Source organism: Trachypithecus francoisi, unplaced genomic scaffold (genome assembly GCF_009764315.1).
Source record: "Trachypithecus francoisi isolate TF-2019V2 unplaced genomic scaffold, Tfra_2.0 Lachesis_group7, whole genome shotgun sequence".
Lineage (NCBI taxonomy): Eukaryota > Metazoa > Chordata > Mammalia > Primates > Cercopithecidae > Trachypithecus > Trachypithecus francoisi.
The window spans coordinates 46,034,339-46,055,652 of NW_022681472.1; the positions used below are offsets into that span (position 1 = coordinate 46,034,339).

The 21,314-nt window shown below is 38.1% G+C and overlaps 1 long non-coding RNA gene across 1 annotated transcript in view; it reads left to right on the top strand.

Annotated features, from left to right (window-relative positions):
* LOC117079379 overlaps window positions 1-2,122 on the top strand; it is a 91,376-nt gene extending 89,254 nt beyond the window's left edge. The window contains exon 4 of the long non-coding RNA XR_004435406.1: window positions 1,916-2,122. This is a non-coding gene — a long non-coding RNA (uncharacterized LOC117079379). The remainder of the gene's footprint in view (window positions 1-1,915) is intronic.
* Window positions 2,123-21,314: the final 19,192 nt, after the last annotated feature.

A 21,314-nucleotide genomic window follows, 5' to 3' on the forward strand; every position in this document is an offset into this window, starting at 1 on the left:
GAAAAATTGTAAAATAAACCTTCTTGGAAGGCCAGAAGGTTTTTGCAAAAGCCTCAGAATAGAGTTATGGCTGAAGGCAGCCTAATCCTCTTTGAGCTATAGCAAGGGTAATTAATATAGGAATGTAGAGGAGTCATTCTAAATAGATTGCTTACTCATGTGGTCCTAAGACTAACTTTTAACCATCTGTGGGTGCGTGATTGCTCTCTACTTGGGTGGGGCGGGGGGGGGGGGGGGGGGGAGGCGGTCAGCAGCGGTAATTACCTTGTAGTGGTATTTACTTGAGACTTATCATTTAATGTGTGCTGAATAAATGCTGGGAAGGCCAGCAAGTCAGGGCCAAAGTTGCAACTTTCTACAGCACTTTCCTGGGAGTCTGTAAGTGGCCCCAACTCTCAGCTGGACTGACAAGCATAGTATCAACGTCAGTGTACATTATTCATCCGTCATTGGGTCAGGGTCTATGGGAAGGACCCCCACAGCTGATAATAGTAAAGCATTGCCCCAAAGTCAGATAGTAGTAGCAAAAAGGAATAGGAACAGGGTCAAATAATTCACAAGTAGAAATTGCAAATCTCTGTATAATTTTGAATTGAAAAAAAAAAGATCAATATTTTTCTAATCCAAAGAGAAAATCCTCATGTCTTTTTTTCATAAATTGTTATTATTAAAAAACTGTGGAAAAGATAAATGTAAGATGAAGACTCAAGAATACATATGACTGGATTTATGGGCGCACTGTCCAGCAATACTTATCGAGTGCCTACTATGTACTAGTCACTCTTACCAAGACTGTGAGAGTTTTACTTGTAATTCTTATACCCTTATAAAACCCCTAAGTTGTTGACTATTATTAACACTATTTCATAGCTAAGAAAATGGAGGCATAAGTAGACCATGACCATGCAACTAACTAGAAGAAAAATCTTTGACTTGAACCCGGGCAGTCTGGTGAGAAAGACCACCCACTTACCCACTTGCAATGCTGCTCATGTGCTTGTGACCTATCTAAAACGCATGTATGTGAATTGTCAGATCTCAGTCTCTCACAACCTCCCATATCATTCATTAATGTATGTTTAATTATTGGCACTTGTTGAGTATCTATAGCGTATACTTTGTGTACTAGAAGAACTTGATTACTAATTGGGAGAGAAGAAATGAATGTGTGACACAGATTTAGGTTTAATGATGCGATTACAAAGCAACCTGATATGGTTTGACTCTGTGTTCCCACCCAAATCTCATCTCTAATTGTAATTCCCACACATTGAGGGAAAGACCTGGTAGGAGGTGATTGGATCATGGGGGCAGTTTACTCCATGCTTTTCTTGTGATACTCAGTGAGTTCTCATGAGATCTGATGGTTTAAAAGTGTGCGGCAGTTCCCCCTTCACTCTCTCTCTCTCTCCTGCCACCATGTAAGACATGCTTTACTTCCCCTTCACCTTCTGCCATGATTGTAAGTTTCCTGAGGCTTCCCAAGCCATGCAAAACTGTGAGTCAATTAAATCTCATTTGCTTTATAAATTACCAAGTCTCAGGTAGTATCTTTATAGCAGTGTGAAAATCAACTAATATACAACCTGTGAACAAATAGATGATTATACGGATCAATCCATATACATAAATACTTATAAGAAAGAATCTTGGTGAAGAAGAGTGAAATTATTGGGGAAATCATTTCAGACGTGATTTAATAAGAACAATATGAAGTATGGTAAGCTGAATAATGAGCCCCCGAAAGATATTCAGCTTGTAATCCCAGGAGCTGTGAATACCTTACCTACGTGCCAAAGGGGACTTTGCAGATATTATCAAAGTTAAGGAATTTGAAATGGGGAGATTATCCTGGAGTTTCTTGCTGGGCCCAAACTAATTATACGAGGCTTTGAAAGCAGAATACTTTTCCTAGGTGTCAGAGAAAGAGATGTGATGACTGAAGAGGGGTCAGAGAAAAACTCAATGTTGCTGACTTTGAAGATGGAAGAAACGGCTGTGAGCTAAGGAATGCTAGCAGCCTCTAGAATGTGGAAAAGGCAAGAAACCCAATTCCTCCCTAAGTCTCCAGAAAGAAACACCATCTTTGCATTGTTTACAGCCCAGATTGACTTGTGTCAGACTTTTGACCTTCAGAACTGTAAGAAAATAAATTTGTATTGTTTAAGCTACTACATTTGCAGTAATTTGTTACCACAGCAATAGAACACTAATACAACTGGTATACATTTGTTTGACAGGTCATATAACTCTCACAGTCACTAACTCATTTGGTCCCAAAGCAATCTTAAAGGTTAGGTTGGGCAGAAGAAGACTCAGAAGCTCAGGGAGGTTGAGTGGCTTATCTCAGGTTTCAGTCAGTGGATGCTGGGCCAGCCTCCAAATCTAGAACTGACTCTGCATCCTGTTTTAAAGTATTAATGGATAGTAACACTTAAACAGTAGAATGGTCTGACAGGTCAGAAAATCCTTTACTGATCCTTATATTACTTAACTGATACTTAATGAAGGTGATCCAGTGGTATACCACAGAGGTTGTGGGAAAAAAATTTAAGATAGTTTACAGGCCCTCAGTCCTTCTTGACTATACAGCTATAAATAAGAAACTATTCATCCTCATGGTGCCAGCTTAGAGCATCTGCATCTACTTAAAGAGCTCTGACTTTTATAAACTATAAAATCATTTATACTGTAAAATGGAAAATTATTTTCTTCAAGATTCATCCTGTCAAAATTTAAGGTGGTTATGATTCTATAATAAGCCCATTTGATAAAATATCTCTGTGATTTGAGTATGCTCAATAATTAGTGTAACTTGTTTAATAATTGATCCTTACATTGTGAACCTTCTAGTAAATCCATCATACATTTAGAAATCCAGACATTAATGCAAAAAGAAGAAATGCCTGTTCAATTTAATCTACATTACAGAGACCACAGTGCCCTTGTTACATAGCTACCAAGTCAGGAATTTCAATAATTTATTATCTGTAATATACAAATAATCACATGGAAGTTGAGGACTTGAATATTGAAAATTATTATTTGCCTGAAGAAATGGGAGCTTGGAAGAAAGGATGACTCATGTGTTCAATAAAGGTTTGCAATGATCAAGACATCTAATAAAAATGGATGAGAATGGAAAGTTAATATGAACTAAATTTCATTGAATCAGAATGTATCCTTTACAAAAATTAGCTTTAATGAAATCACATTTATTAATATATTCAGTGCTAACTAGATAAATTTACATGCTGTGTTTGTTTTAGATGTGATTACTTGAGTACTGCTAGGCTCTAACTAGTACAACAGTATAATTGGTATAAATTTCCCCATACTATACATCTAATGGGTTTTAACTATTTTATTTATTTTATTTTTGCTTCTGGCCACAGGGAATAAATAGTCCTCTTCTCTAATGCCATTAATAAGTAATGACTTTTACATTTACCAACCATTTTCATTTTCTCTTCTTTTCTGTAATTGAATCCACGAAACATCTAAAGTCTCTAAAATTTATCTACAGGAGAAATTGAATAGGATATCTTCTTAAAATATCTAAAATGTTGAGGTTTTAATAGGTACAAGTCTTTTGGTAGTTTTGGTATAATACTAGAAACTAACAGTGGGAGGATAGAAGAAATTCATGCTTTTTAAGTGTTTATTACCTTGTTAGGGATGCAGAATGTAAACATATGAAAAAATAAATAATATTTTCTCAGAAAATATAATGGTATTATCAATATCTTTGGGTTATAGTGTATAAGTACTATGTAGATGCCACTTCTTGCTCAACCTACTCTTCCCCCCCGTATTTGGAATTCTCTTACATTCCTGTTAGTACCTGATTTGTAGAATTTTTTTTTTAACTCTCTGAAATAAGCCTATGGGTGTACTATACCTGGTCAAGGTTTCCTTCGAGGTAGTCCTTGGGTATACCAAAAAACATGCCAGGAGAGAAGATCTTGGACAAAGAAGATCCTGAGAAAGGAAGCCAGATACATACACTCAGTCCAGTGGAAAGGAACTATAGCAACACAAAAGACCACTGCCTAGGCCACATGTAGTTCCTTCTTCATCTTCTATGATTTAAGAGGCAGGATGGATTTTCCAATTTTGTTAAATCTGAGGTTGATAAAAAAAATAGCAGATCTACTTCCAGGTTACTCCCAGATAATTGACAGCTTAAAAAGGTGTGGTAAAAGATAAAAGGAGATGGCTAATGAGCCACTAGAGGCTGTCAAGCAGATATCCTATGATTAGAACTCTGATTTAAGAAGACTGTAGGGTCCATCTATTGAGGCAAACTGGGATGAATTGCTAAACTAGCCATAAGCATACATAAATATCATCTTATGTCCTCTGTATAAAGGATGTTGCTTAAATAACAGCAAAAGGTTTTTGGAAATGGACTATGTTATAGTAAACTATGCTCCAAACATAATTGTTATTTTTGCCTTTCCAAACATAGAGTAGCTCAGCTGGTGGGTTATACAGCTATACATGGCTATACTTAGATTGTTTATTAATTATTTATAATCCTATTGCTGAGGTGTCGATTTACTTTACAATAGTTTTACATAAACAGGTGTGTGTGTATGTGTGTGAGTGTGTAAATGAACTCTAACCACTTTAGATGTGGTTATTAGCATTTGAAGTCCATATAACCAGGAATCAACATTTTCAAAATGGTTACTTAACATATGACATATATTTATTAAAATATATCCCACAGTGTTTATTAATCAAAATTGGTAAAATGACAATTGTCAAGATAGATGCATGGTTAAAATATATTGTAGAAGCCTAACCACCTTGAATAAGTCAAATACAAAAGTTCAACAAGCCCAGGAGTTTAATGTCATTGGTGGAATAACCAAAGTCTACAGTCCCATTGGTCCTGTTTCTCTACCTCCTAGAGAAATCAGATGAAGGATTCTACTCTAAGCCTGACTTAATATGCTGTCAGAACATCAGTGCATTCACTTTAGGGAGCTTCTCATACAAGATGGTAAAATCAATGTATCTAGGCAGAAATTGGATTTCCTCCAAGTTGTGTAACTGTTGCATAACCACTTAGGAGCCATTTTGGTAACAAATGATTATAAGTTTGATGGAACTTGGTTTGATTGTAAGATAGCATCTATTAGTCAGTTTATGAAATAAGGGATATATATAAAATTGCCACTTAACTATTTACAGAGTCTACTAATATTTACTAAAAGAATCTAACATTTGTTGAGTAACCTAATTGGTTTGAATCATTTTCTAATCTATCTAAATATACCTAAACAAATCCAAGTCCAAATATAATTAATCTTCATATCCATATATCTAGATACATATCCATATTTATATTCACACTCATGTCCCTATCTATTTTTAAGAAGCAGCATTCAGAAAGACAGTAAGGGAGAGATGAGGTAGTGATCTGCTGGAAACCCAAGTGGAAGACTGATTTCAGGAGGAAAAGGGCTAAGTTGGAACTATAATTTCCAGAATCCCATTTCCTGTATGGCCAGTTTTGTCCTAAAAAGAAATGTGTGCAGGGTTTGGAAGGCAGCCCTACGCAGGCAGCCATTGGTCTCTTAGGGTCCTAGTGGGTAAATATGCTGAGAAAGCCTACAGAAGCCCCAATAAGTTCCAGCTGTCCTTGCTCTGCAACCAGCTCTTCTTTCTGACTGCCAGCTTTGTAGTGACTATACCACTAATCTTACATGCACTGCCAGGCACAGCAACAACAGCCTTTCATTGACTTATTGACCAGCTCTCCCTTTCTCAACTCTCAATCCAGCAGCTAGATGGTTATCCATCCTTCAGATTCTCAAATGATGCTGTCTTTTGTTCTTTCTGTGGGTTATGGGACCGGAGGTATCAAATAGGGAAAAAAAGATGGTCTTGTGGAGAAAGCTCTGGATGAGGAGTTAAAACTTGAGCATTACAAACTCTTCCTCAGTGTGTTTATATATAAGCTGCCAATTTTATAAATTGTTCCAAATTTTATAGGCACAGGAAGAGACTTCTACAATATAGTGTGTGGGGAAAATACATATTTTAAGATGCTCATGTAAAAGATAATACCTCAATGCAAGAAATTCTTACTAACATGACTGCTCATATTTTGTCCAGTTTGTAAATTTCTAGCTTGTAAGTATACATTTAGATTTGTGTACCTATAGGCCAATATGTTGATTTTTGCCCCATAAACAAAACGACTTCAGAAAAAGAAAAGCCTGAAATATTAATGGTTTAGATTTTCAGTTTTTTAGCTTATTTCATGATAATAGAGCTTCATAATGATGTTGCAAGGAATTCTATGTACGTCCTTTACTAACTAAAAATGTGATCATTCTCTATTTCACTTAAAGTTTAGGAATATGATACTTGATGTTATGGAGAATACCAATGAGCATAATATATAGTCTCCGCCACTCAAAAACTGAAATAAGGTTTGGCAAGGAAGACACATATACATTTACAGTTGAAATACAAAAAGTGGCAAGATATGAATAAATGTTTTAGATATTGAAGTGTTAGTGTAAGTATACGTAGGTCAGAGACTGGATCATTCATGGCTGATACAATCCACGAATGCGTCTAGACTTGGTAATATGTAGCTAAGTACAAAAAAAGAAGGGAGGAAATATCAGGTTGGGTGAACAGCTTGGGCAAATGCAAAGTTAAATTTAATAGATACTGAATACCAACTCAGCCAAGGCATTCACAGAAAGCAAAATCACAGATAAAAACATTCATCTTGGGTGTAGAAGAAGAAATTATCAAGCATTTCACAAACTGTCTGAAGGACATTTTAAACATATGATTCTGTCCATGCTCACAAAAACACAAGTCCTGGTTTTTGTGAAGGAGTTTATAAAATATTTGATCCTCAACTCAGTTGTTTTTCCTTCCTATTCGCTTGGTGGTAGATATCCAAGCATGATAAACCTCTTCACAAGTGGTATGTTGTTTCAACTGGCTTCCAAATGTTTGGGTTTTAAAATGGTTCAGTGTTTCCCTTCTGGAAGGCAGTTGTCAAGGCCGATTACAAAATGTTCTTTAAAATACGACTAGCAGCACACTGAAAGAGGCCCTTTCAGTGGACAAAATTCATGACTGCCTCGTACGTTTGGCATCTTCCTCCCAGTGGAACAGGAAGTAGGGAACATATTTGTTTAGTAAGGAAACTTGCACCCATTGTTTGTGCTGGCTACACAGGAGGGTGAGTGGGTATTTATATTCCTGTTCTGATTGCGGGGCATTTTTGATTCCTCATTAATGGTGTTTGGAGAGTTGTGGAAAGAAATATAACAGCACACAATTATTTTCATAGACTTCCTTTAAAGTACTATAATTCCTACAAATATTGCCCGAGTCTCCTACTGAGACAATCAGAACCTAATTTCAGATAGAATAGAGTACAAATAAAACAAGATGAAAGACTTATGCCAGCTAATATTTCTATCAAATGATAGGATTTTAAAATATATGTCTATTAGAATTGTAACTTTCAAATGATAATTTCCATCTGGTTGTGAATTTAAGAATGTATGGAAAGAAGTGTTTTTTTATGTCATGCTTTTTAAAATTACTTTCTGGTCTATGTATGTATAGAGATCCTTTTTGCTACCTCATTTTTGCTCATACTTGGAATATACACAAAAATGATGTAAACTCTCCAGTTTTCTTCCTGTGTGCAAAAGTTTCTAGAGGACCTTATCTTTCTTCTATAACTTCTTCACCCTTTTTCATTCATCTGCAGAGCCATGAATCCTTAAAACAAATCTGGTAGGACTAAGATATCAAATGCTGTCTTGCCGTGGAAATTTTCAATATTAATTAAATAAATAATTATGTTAAAACTATGTGCATGTGGTTTGTGTTTTTTATAATTTTTTGAAAGTTCTTTCTGATTAGCAGAACTGTATATATTTTTGCATACAATAGTTATCTGATGTACACAAATTTACTTTGAGCTCTCTAACAATGAGGCTTATTTATTTGCATTTTTGGTTCAAGATTCAAAAACTCTCTTACCCAGAGATGCCAAGAGGTAAGTGAATGCATGAGGAAGGCCATGGGGAAAACTAAGTGGCATTACAGCAATGGTGGTAAACTGAAGAGCATAGTTAGTCCCAAACTGATTGTCTCCCTATAAAAATGTGAGCTAGTATTGCCAAGTACTCAATTTTGTGAGAAGCGAAAATGCTGAAATTTGATATAGAATTTCCCGATGAAAGACACCCTTGTATGCTACAAAGCAAAGTGATGAGAGGATCTAGGCTTCAGGACCAACATTGATATCCCTTGTAAACTTTTGTATCTTATAAATGTGACAAATGTTTGGCCTCTTGAACAGTGAAAACCAATGAGCTATATCCAAGATCCATTTTGACAAGGACTATTTCATTTAACACTAAAAATGTTAGTTACAAATTATTTATATAATTTTATATCATTTATGAGTACTTATTTTATATCATTATCTCAAATTATCTATCCACCTACCCACCTATTCTTTCATCCACCTATCCACCCATTTATCCATCCATCCATCCATCCATCCGTCCATCCGTCCATCTGTCCGTCCGTCCATCCATCCATCCATCCATCCATCCATCCATCCACATATGTCTCTGAGGTGTGAGGCATGGTTATTAAAGAATCTGAGCTCGAGTGTCAGACTGCTGATGTCCAAACTTTGACTCTGATAGCTATCAATGAAGCATCCGTGGGCATTTACTTAACCTTTCACTGCCTCAGTTTCCTCATCTGTAAAATGTGGCTAATGGCAGTTGGCATGGCATAGAATTGTTCTGAATACTGAGATTAATTTTGTCCTGCATCTCCAGTAATGTTCTTAACTTTCTGGGCATTTTCATGCCTGCTGCTAGGGAACAAAAAAGTGATCTCATTGATTCCTTTCCATTCACCAATGTGAGATACTCAAAAGCAGAAATGAGAACAAGAGCCCTCTGGACATGCACTGTAGTGTAAGATTTCTTTACAGGATTTGGGGAATACAATTTTGTCACAAAGCTGTTAACCATTATAGTTTCTGTGACCCCAGTGCTAGGCTGCTTTAAAAATAAGTCATACACCTATATACTTTTTCAAATCATCTCCTATGACCGATTACACAGTCACGTCTTTAAATAAAGCTGTTTTCTGTGTCTTGTATCCATTTCACAAGATGAATTCTTCACGTTACAAGAAGATTTAGAGTATGGTTTCTTTAAATAGCAAGACTTCAATTCATTCAAAGTATGAATCAATTTATTTAAAAAATTGATTTATATACAACTTTACAGGAACAGATCTATTGCATAAAAGCTGTTACAGGACTCAATCCAGCAAACTTTAACAAATGTGGAATGAATTGCTTGTCTAAAAGCAAAATAACTACTCATAACTCTCTGCCCCCACCTCAATTCTTTCAATACCCACACCTTTGTTTAGTTTTTTGAACTGGTGTCCAAACTGAGTAAACTTTGTGAGAAAATTTCATAATAATGAATATACACTGCAGATGCTGAATTAAACATTTTTGAAAAGAGGTGGTTGTTCTACATATTGGCTGTTAGCAAAAAATTAATTGATGATTTTCCAAAGCAAAAAGTAAAAATAAAATTCCAAATTAGGGTAATTGCTTTACGTGAGCTGCATAGCTCTTTTTTGTTGCTGTTTTTGCTAGTTATTTGTTGGTCCTAAAGGAAAACAAAACTCAAGCCTAGAAGCATTCATCAGTGGGAAATTCTGACTGACCTTCCTGGCAGGCTGTCAAAGTGCCATTTAGCACACTAGCTATAAACATGCAGATAATACCTTTGTTGCCAGGTAAATACAAAAACCAAAACCAAAAAAAATCACTGAGCTCCCCTTCCTAAGGTGGACCCTTATTTCCATCTGCCTGGTCATGCAAGTCCCATTGTGCCATTAATTACTCCTTGTGCTTCTGGTCCAGTTAGTAAAAGTGTTTGGCTTACTTGCATTGACATGTAATTAATGCACGTAACTGGATGATTAATGGTACCTTGCCTGTGCTCTTAGAGTTTAGCTGAGGACCCCAGAGTTGACTATAATAGGTGTTAAATGCCAATAAATTCCAAAGAGAGACGTTAGACCCATCAGTGTCTAGCCTTAGTGAGACATGAACTGCTTCTGTGGTGCTTTCTTCATCCTATATAAGAAATTGAAGTTTAAAAAATAATTGATAAGATAAATGAAAGAGAATTGGAACTACCTTGAAATGCATGGGAGAACTAGCACTCTGTCCACCGGAGTATGTCCCAGAAATCGTGGTGTTTGACTTTCCCTGGACAGACCTGAAGATAAAGGGCTGGGTGGGGACAACTGTGAGGGAGAGTGAGCAGCAAGACCACAGGAAAGACTCTGCACATGCAAGGTTGAGGAGGGTACAGATGGGCTTTGCTTCCCAGGGACCAGAATGTACAAGTAGCTGGGCTCGAGTATTCTGGGAGAATACTGTCGGAGAGGACTGCCTGCCAGAGAAAAGTGGATTGTGCCTTGGGAGCAATTGCTGAGACCTTGCCAAAAAGACAAAGGGAGAGGCAATTACTCGGTTTCCACGCAGTCCCAGAACTCACAGAAAGGCCCCATTTACTACGCAGACAGATTCTCCACCCAGCAACACTGAGTAATTCCTCAAATAGTTTTTTCCTTTCTGTGAAAGCATTTCTGTTCCTAGAATACCCTTTTCCTGCCTTGTCTGATCTGCCTGGAAGCCCTCTACCTTCAGGCCTTTCCAGAGAGAGTCAAACACCACAGTTTCTGGGACACACCATTGCATATTCCAGTGGACACAGCGCTAGTTCTCCCAAGAATTTCAAGGTAGTACCAATTATCTTCCAGACAAAGATGCCAGAGAACAACAGTCCCAACCAAGTGAGATCTTTCATCTTATTCCCCTCCTTTATTCTAGACCAGCCAGAGGCAGTGGAGCCAGAGGGCAGGAGGTGGGAAGGGGCAGAAAGCATTACGTTACCTCCCTCACCACTACTGCAGGGGGAAAATCTTGACACTGCAAGGGAGTTGGAGTGCTTATGTAGATCTGACTTGTTATGTTAATACCTGGAAATGAGATTGTTGTATTGCTTAAAATTGGGATCTGTCAGAGATATTATTAGAGGCAGGGAGGAGAGATTAGAAGAGAGATTAGCTAGAGTGGGTTTGAAGGATTTTCAGGAGAAGAAAAATAAAGATTTTTCTGATTGGCATAGCTGTGTTCGCCCATTCAATAAACATTATTTATACAATGAAATGAACTAAAAATAGCCCTTATTAATTAGGAAATGGCAAGGCAGCAGGATTTGTACAGTTCTCTGAAATAAAATGCCAGGAGTATAATGATAAATAGAAATGCTGAGAATCTTTTTTAATATTTCATTGTAAAAGAAGTCTGCCAAAGTTCAGGATAATGGGCTCATCATTGTTACTAAAGATGTCATCCAAGCCTCACCTGAGAATCACCTAGACTTCTCTTCCTCGTTTTCCATTTAATCAGTCACTAAATTCTGTCTCATGAAAGTAGCTGTCAAATCAGTTTCCCCTTTTCCAATTTATTCCTATAGCCCTAGTTCAAGTCCTCATCATCTGTTACGTGGGCTATTGCAATAGCTTCTTCTGTAGTCTCCCTGCTTCTGATCATATCCCCTCCTGTCCATCCTTCATGTTATAGCCAGAATAATCTCTCTAAAATGCAAATTATACCACCCCCTTTCCTGGAATACACCAGTAGCTTCCCACTGATGACAGCACAGCTTCTCAAGCTTTGATCTGGCGCCTGCCCACCTCCCTACTTAATTTTCCGCCATTCTTCTCCACCCAACAACACTGATTAATTTCCCAGACTTTTTTCCTTCCTGTGAAAGTGTTTCTGTTCCTTGAATACCTTTTTCCTGCCTTGTCTGATTTGCCAACACCTTTGGTTCCCTTTTTGCTATGCTCATCAAAGGATCTTCTAAGGTTCTATTAAACACACAGACTCACAGGGCTAGACTAGGCCACAGTTGGCATCAACTTATCAGAGGGTGCCACATAGGAACCACAACTTGCCAGCAGGGTATCACCAAGTGGAGTCTCAGGGAAAACGTCCATATGACTATCATGTCCCCAGAGACAGCTCAAGGGCAATGAGATGAAATCCACATCTGGGCAGTTCAGTTTCTGCCCTGGCATAGAAGAAGATACCTGCCTCACAGGGCCAATAGATCTTGTAGAAAGTCCATAGTCACTGCTTCCACAGGTCACTATACTCAGAGAAGCTCGAAGCTATGGCTCCCCCATCTGATATTTGTAGTTCACTTACTCTAAATGCAATTTATCAATCAGGGGCCATTCTACCACCAGTAAGGTTGCCTGGCAATATGGTTAATACATATCATTTTATCTGACTTCCAGGCAACATTGTTAGCGAGTGATCATAGGTTGGATTTTCATTTGTGCGGCAAGAAAAGAGCTTATTAATCCTTCCATCCATTTCTTCCTCCTCTATGGGACTTCCTTATGTCTATACCTTCACCTTATGTTATTTATTCTGTTTTCTTTACAGTCTCTGGATCTTGCATATTCTTATATCATTAGCTGCATCCTCGCAAATGGCAATTATTTACTATATTAAAGTACTTGCCAGGACTAGCGTTATGGGTGTGGCTTTTTGTAGGATGGGGTGGGAAGATCACAAATATACGCTCTCCAACTCTGAGGATTTTTGACCATATTTAGTTGTAACAAAATAACAAGAGTAGATAAAGTCCCCAGACATATTTTGTGAACTTTGATTGTCTTTTCTCATCCACTGGATGTAAAGACTAACCTATTAGATTTGGTAATACAGGTTTTTTTTTTTTTTTAGAAAAATTAGATCTTTCAAAAACTACTAGATAAAATGAAAACATAAGCTAAGTTAAATTAATGCTTTAACACTTTTAATTGAGAAAATGTGACTTTTAAAAATCAGACCAGCTCATGAATTAAAGATCCTCATTAAACTATACACCATGGAGGACTTGTAATAGCCCTACATCCAAGTTCAAGTGATGTCCTCCATCTAGAGCAAATGATGACCTCTGGATTTAATACATATGTTATTAGCAGTTTGATCCCTTAGATTCAGTCCATGAATTTTAATCCTCTTTACAAGATGTTCAAAATGATTGGAAAAGTGGAGCTGGAAGTAAACAGGAGCAGCTGTTCACTAGAAAACATCTCTCTACCTGACCCCTGCTGAGTTAACACAATGGATTCTGAGAGAACATTGTGACTCATTCCCCTCCTGGTATTTATCACAGACTCATACATTTTGCTCTTTCTTATATACTGCTTTAATCCTGTCCTGATCACAGAACATCGTTATCCCCACTTGGAAACTGACTCAGAGGTCAGCGCGATGCAGCATGGCCGTCCTATTCAGCCTTGTTTGCTTCCTCCCACTCCCTATAACTCTGGGGAAGGTTGAATGTCCTGAGGAATTTGACAGAAGTGTGAGGCCTGGGCTCTAGTGATATCAGAGTTTCTTTTTTTTTTTTTTTTTTTTTTTGTTGTTGTTGAGACGGAGTCTTGCTCTGTCGCCCAGGCTGGAGTGCAGTGGCGCGATCTCGGCTCACTGCAAGCTCCGCCTCCCGGGTTCACGCCATCCTCCTGCCTCAGCCTCCTGAGTAGCTGGGACTACAGGCGCCCGCCACCGCGCCCGGCTAATTTTTTGTATTTTTAGTAGAGACGGGGTTTCACCATGGTCTCGATCTCCTGACCTTGTGATCCGCCCGTCTCGGCCTCCCAAAGTGCTGGGATTACAGGCGTCAGCCACCGCGCCCGGCCCAGAGTTTCATATTAAGAAGAAAGGAACTGGAATAAAACCTCATTGTTGGAGCTAGGAGAGATAAAGAAGAGATAAAAGATACATAAAAGAAAAGGAAGTGGCAGGTGCTGGCAGAGGGCTGAAACAGTGAGTTTCCACTGCAAAGAGAGTGTGAGGAAATATATAAATTGCCAATAGGAAACGGGATTCTCTCACCACTCCATAACACACTGGGCTGAAATGCTCAGGTGGGAAGAATGACAGCCAAGGCAACCTGAGCTCCACTCCTGCCCTGCTGTGCCTAGATTTCACTCATTTCCAGCCCTGGGTGCTCTTGTCTCACATATGTGAATGTGGAGAAAACACAGGAACACTTTGATTTCTCTGAACTGTCTGGGGGAAAAAAATGCTGAACAGTAAATCAGAAAACCAAACCCTGTGTAAACTGTGAAGAAGGCTGTACTCAATCTAGAAATGGAAGGTACCCCTGAGGTGCTGCACTGACCACTGTTTCCTTATGGATTTTGACTCTTAGGAGCTTATTGTATATGAGCGAAAGTCCATGCAAAAATACTTATTCTACTCTGAGTATGCTGTGGGCAGAAATAACTGATGTATGACGAGAACATGTCATGGTAATGTAAACCCAAGTTTGCTTAATGGTAGCATGTCTTCAGAGATGAAGCCATTGCAGTTGTCCAGCTAGATACTTGGAAGAGTCTCTTTGCTTATAATTATTAGGAGGTATGGACTTAGGAATTTGTGCATTTGAATATCCTGACTCAAGTTTTTTATTTAGTTGTTTTCCTACACTGACTCAAGTGGCAGCAACATAATAGATGATGCTAAGTAAAACTCCTGGGCATATTTCTTTCTAGAAAAGACTTAAAATTGAAAGGAATAAATGCATTTATTCACTTGCACATTAATTCAGTGGATTCTCTCTGGCGTCGCATGGCAAGACCTGCTTTAAGTTGCAACAATCTTACAACATGGTACCTTTGCTCCATATTAATGACAACTAACACTTATTGAGTGTTAAGCCTTATACATATAGTTTCTCATTTTTTTTAATGACCAAACCCTATGTTACAGGTACTTTCATTTCATAAGTTACTTTCATAAATCATTTCATAATTTCATAAAATCATTTCATAAATTACTTTCATAATTTATGAAATTTCTAAAAAATTTCATAAAATCATTTCATAAATTACTTTCATTTCATAAATGAGAAAACTGAAGGAAGAGGTTCTGTAATTAGTCCAAGGTCATATACCTGGTACATACTAGAGATGGGTATTGAAATTCAATAGTCTGGCTCTAGAGCCTATGTGGTTTAACCACTACCCAAACTGTATCAGGAGCCTGAAAGAAAATAGGATTTGTGCATGTCTTGGAATGGAGAATGAAGGACAATAAGGTACAGTCAAGCATGCGGTGACCTTGCCTCTTTTGATGAGTGTCACTTGTGTTTTTTTCTACTGCCCTTCCTGATTAGCCTTCATTTGGGCACCCTTCGCCTTCTCTTCTGCGTCCTCATGTTGCCCCTTGCCTTTGTCTCATTCTAGGTAGCAATACCCACAGCTGTCTTTTCTTCTATTTCCTCCTCCTGGTTGGTATCAATTCCAGGATTAGTAATGTAAAACTAATATATTTCCAAATACATATCTCTACCTTGAGTACCAAACCCATTTCTAGCTGACTTCTGGCTGTCAGCACCTGATTGTTTCACAGGCTCCTGAAACTCAACATGTCTAAAAATGGCTCCACGTTTTTGAGTTACATGTTACTAGGGTACAAATGTTTATATCTTCCTAAAATTCATTTGTTGACATCGTCACCTCTCAGGTGGTGGTATTAGGAGGTGGGGCCTTTAGGAGGTGATTAGGAGTTGCCCTCATAAATGGGATTGGTACTCTTATAAAACGGGTCCAAGAGAGGCTCCTTGCTCCTAAGCCATGTGAGATTAGAATGAGAAGACCACTGTCTATGAGGGAGCAGGGCTTCATCAGACACCATATTTACCAGCATCTTGATCTTAGACTTCCCAGACTCTGGAACTGTAAGAAATACATTTCTGTTGTTTATGTCTATGGTATTTTGTTATAGCAGCTTAAATGGACCAAGACACACCTATAGGCTTTAAATGTTTATATTAGAAAATAAAAGAGTGGAAAATAAATACACAAAAGACTCCACAGCCTAGTGGATAGGCTCTGTTCCCGGACTTGCTTCTCTTCCTGTATTCTCCGTCTTAGTTAATGACATCATTTCTGACTTGTAATCCACAATCAGCAATTGTTACTTTGCACTCACCCAAACCCTGCCCATTTGAGATTAGAGATCATTTTTCTAATCCAGCTGTTTCTTCTACCTCTGCAGCCTTTACTTTATCTTAGGTGTGTGTCACCTGCCTTGTTTGGCTGCCCTGTCATTCGTTTTTCTCTCTTTTATTTATTTCCTCCTCTTTATTTACAAGATTACAATTCTCTAAACTTTGACCATCTTAATTCGGTATCTAGAAATATAGATCAGCTTTCCATCATTCACAAGATAAAATCCAAACTCAAGATGGCTGGCAAGCTCTTTCAAACAGAGCTCTTGTCTATCCATAGCAGTATAATATTTTTTAAAATGATAATAAAATGGTTGTGGCCAGCTTGCTTTACCTGCCTTCCATTTCTCACATTGAAGTAGTCTAAGAACCCAATTTGCACAGTCAAGATGAGAACAGTAGCTTTGAAAGTGCAAATTGAGGCTGAGAAGGAAAGAGACAGCTTTTGTTTGGGACATCTTGCTTCTAACCCTCTCCATGGTCCCTCTGTCTATCTAAATCCTTACCTCTCTTCTACCAACCTACTCCTCCATCTACTGTCCCCTTGTATTCAACCTCAAGGGGGTAGTATAGCCACTGATGCTAGAGGAGAGGTTTACTGGAAGAATCATCAAGACCTAAATTTAGGGTAGATTATTAAAAACAAAACAAATATAACCAAACCAAACCAAACAAAATTAAAGCAGCAGAGCACAAATGGTACATACTTGCCTATAATCCCAGCTACTCAGGAGGCTGAGGTGGGAGAATCACTTGAGTCCAAGAGTTTGAGACCAGGCTGGGCAACATAGTGAGACCCCATCTCTACAAAACGTAAAGATTAAACCTTTCTCACTGCCAAGAGACATAGCCTGCAAGTATCTCTGATATGTTTGTTATGAGTTGAAATCTGTTTCTCAGAATGTGACTGTATTTGGAGATAGTCTTGAAAGAGGTGATTACAATAAAATGAGGTAATTAAGGTAGGCTCTAACTTAAAATCACTGGTGTCTTGTAAGAAGAGGAAATCAGGATATAGACATGTACAGAGGGAAGATCACATGACACAGGGAAGAGACAGCCATCTACAAAACTCAGAATAAAAGAAGCCTCAGAACAAGCCAACCATGCCAACACCTTGATCTTTGACTTCTAGAACAGTGAGAAAATAAGCTGTTGTTTAAACCACCCAGCCTGTGGTACTTTGTTAAGGTAGCCCTAGCAAACTAACACAATGCTACTATAAAAAATAATAATAGGCTCAGTACAGTTGCTTATGCCTGTAATCCCAATACTTGGGGAGGGTGAGGTGGGAGAATTGTTTGAACCCAGGGGTTTAAGACCAGCCTGGGTTATGTAGTGAGACCTCGCCTCTCCAAAAAGAAAAAAAAAAAAAAAGAAGAAGAAAAAAAAAAGAAAATTAAAAATTAAAACTTAACTGGGTGTGGTGGTACACACCTATGGTTCTGGCCACTCAGGAGGCTGAGGAGAAAGGACGACGTGAGCCCAGGAGTTTGAGGCTGCAGTGAGCCGTGATTGTGCCACTGCACTCCAGCCTGGGCAACAGAGCAAGACCCTGTCTCAAAAAAAAAAGAGAGAGAGAGAGAGAGAAATAATAATAGCTAGTATGTTTTTTGAGTGTTTACTATGTGCCATGTTTTTTCTGATACGGTCTATGTTTATAAACTTATTTAGTACTCACAACATCTGTAAGATAGTACTACTTTTATTTCTTGTATGTGGATGAGGAAGCTGCAGTAGAGAGGTTTAATGCGTTAAATAGCTAGAAGGAACTGCAAAAGTAGAAACTAGGTAATCAGAGAAGATATGTGTACTTTTGCCCTGAAAATATTAAAAATCTACTGTTTCCACAAATCAATAAAGGAAACAAAGACAACTCAATACAAAAATAGGCAAAATACTTGAAGAGAGGTCTCACAAAAGGCGTATCTACATATCTACATGACCCATAAATACATGAACAGCTGCTAAGCCTCTGGTAGGTATGTAGTGCTACTGCATTGTATTTTTACTTTACTAAGAAATGCAAATTTAAAAGGAATAGGGATTGAATGTACTCTGTGTTGCCTGCCACACCCCTTCTTATGTTCTAGGCTTGAGATACCTCTGACTTCCTACATTCCTGCAGGGAGAGAACCATAATCCTGAAGATTTTTAAGACTTTGCTAATGACACTCTCCTGCCTCTGCCCTTTTTTTTTTTTTTTTTTCTGAGACTCTTGTCACCCAGGCTGGAGTCCAGTGGCATAATTTTGGCTCACTGCAACCTCTGCCTCGGGGTTCAAGTGATTCTCTGGCCTCCACCTCTCGAGTAGCTAGGATTACAGGCACCTGCCACCACGCCTGCCTAATTTTTGTATTTTTAATAGAGATGGGGTTTCACCATGTTGGGCAGCCTGGTCTCGAACTCCTGACCTCAGGTGATCCACCTGCCTCAGCCTCCCAAAATGCTGGGATTACAGGTGTAAGCCACCATGCCCGGCCTTCCTCTGCTCTTGACCAAAATAAAATTGCACCTGCACTGTCACTCAGATGAAACCTCTCTGCTTTTCTCTGGGTGCCTATTGTACTATGTATGCCCCTTATCATAGCACCCACATTGATTGCAATTGATGCATCTGTCCCTCTCATTGGGCAATTAGCAATGTGGGGTCAAATTAACATTATAGCTTCCTGAAGCATTGAGCATGTGGCTGTAATATATTCGGTGGTTAACACATATTTGTTGAAAGAATCCTAACTCCTTATTATACTCTTTTGTCAGATTACTTTTCAGGTTTGTGCTGGGCTATGTCTATGATTTCAATGAACAGCTGAAAATTAAGAGTTTGATGTTTTGTAAATAAGTACCTTAATGGATTTATTTGACATTGTCTACCAACAATGCTTATTGATTCTGCTTTGAGGAGTTTTGTTCTCCACTTGTGAACTAACCTAAGATGGTTTGGCCTTTATAATTGTCCAGTTGTTTTTAGAAGATATCTACAAGGCCACTCGCGTGGCTCATGCCTTAATTCCAGCACTTTGGAAGGGTGAGATGGGCGGATCATTTGAGGTCAGGAGTTTGAGACCAGCTTGGCCAACATGGCAAAACCCAGTCTCTACTAAAAATACAAAAATTAGCTGGGCCTGGTAGTGCATGCCTGTCATCCCAGCTACTTGGGAAGCTCAAGCAAGAAAATTGCTTGAACTTGGGAGGGGAAGGTTGCAGTGAGCCGAGACTATACACCATTGCACTCCAGCCTGGGCAACAGAGAAAGACTCTGTGTCAAAACAAAACAAAACAAAAAAAGGTATCTACAGCCTGAAAGGACTAGAGGTGGATGAGGACAAAAAGACTGGGCTCCCACAACCTTGCCGCAGATGAGTGTTATATTACAATGAAAGTGGGTCTCAGATGAGAGTGTGCCACACATATGAACACTTCTCAGCAAGTGACACAGTGATGTAACCTGTTCTGCTGGCTCCTGAAGTCCCTTTTCTCTGTCATTTTGGGTATGCCACAAGCACCTTGAATGAAAAATACATGCTGATGGCAGGAGAAGTTAACCTTCCAGCTGAATTAGATATTAAATTCTCCATAAGGAAGACAACTAGAAGCTGATTTTGATTCTAAGACATAACTTAAAGATGTTAAGTTGCTGGGTTCACCAGGTTATTTTACTCTATACCTAGAAAGGTGAAGATACCTGCAGAACATATTCAAGCAACCACATTTCCTGAACACCACTCATTTTACAAATGAAGAATCATCTCTGTTACTGTTTTTGCCAGTTAGAAACACTTTAGAAAGCACTTTCATTTTTGACGTGCTTGCAAGCCCTAAGAAGACTCTTGATTAGGATCTTTCAAATGTTAACTAGCTGCTATTACAGTGTGAGCTTCTAGTTAAAATCTTCCAAATGTTAATGAACTGCATCTAGGATATAGATTAACTACACATACACATAACTATTTATACTAAAGTACTTAGAAGAAAATTATAGTTGTACACAATATTGCCATGGAATTTTCCAGAGTTGTACCAATTTACACTCCCAGAAGAAAATGAGAGTTCTAGTTGCTCCACATCCTCACCATCATCATTGCATTCTTTAAAATTTTAAATTTAGCCAATCTGATGGGTACATACTGCTTCTGCATTGTATTTTTAACTTGCATTTCTCTGATAGTTAACAAAGCTTAGCAGCTTTTCGTATATTTATGGGTCATGTAGATACGTAGATGTGCTTTCTGTGAAACTTTTCAAGCCTTTTGCCTATTTTCCTATTGAGTTATCTTTATTGATTTGTGGAAACAGCATATATTTAATATTTTCAGTGCAAGAATATAAATATTTTCTCTGATTACCTAGTTTCTACTTTCACAGTTCTCCTTCATGTTAACATGGTTGTTTACCAGTAAGAATTTTATCTCGAGTTGGACTATGCACCAGTCACATTATATGATCTTAATAGAAAGCTAGGGGAAATGAGAAAACACTTTATGTTTTAAAATGAATGTATGTTAAATTCATTTTGTTTTATCAAATGTTTGATAATTAGAAATTTTTATTAATACTAATCTAAAATATTAAACAATAGAAATCCCACAGAGGGGAAAATAAAAGGAAGATGTATGGAGGGACAAAAGTATCTGCAACTTACTAATCTTAGAGACAATATGACTTATTCATACAACCATGTTTTTTAGAACTATAATTAGAATGCTTCTTTCTGACACACTGGTGTTGTTAAATTGCTATCAGATCCTTCTTTTAAGATATTTGGCCATCAAGATTCACTATGAATCCCCAGTTTTTCCTTCAAGTATATCTTCCAAATGAATCATTCTTCTGAGTGCTTTCTACTTGGAACTGTCATTTAAGTTCCAAAGGTTTCAACATCACTAGAGTCCTTATTTTTCTTCTATGCATCAGAGAAAGGGTAACAAGCATTAAAGTGGCATCATGATGCTGATGAAAATATAACTAGTTTTTGCAATCAGAAAAAGGGAAATTTCTAGAACAAGCTTCCTCCAACAGAGTTTTCAAGCAGCAGCTGCTATCTAGGCATTCCCTGAAATGTTTCTAGAAGGAGGTGAGTTGATGTTACTAGTAATGACTTGAGTTCACCAAAGTTTTATAGCTTCCTGGGGAATAAAAATTTTTATGAAGATAATT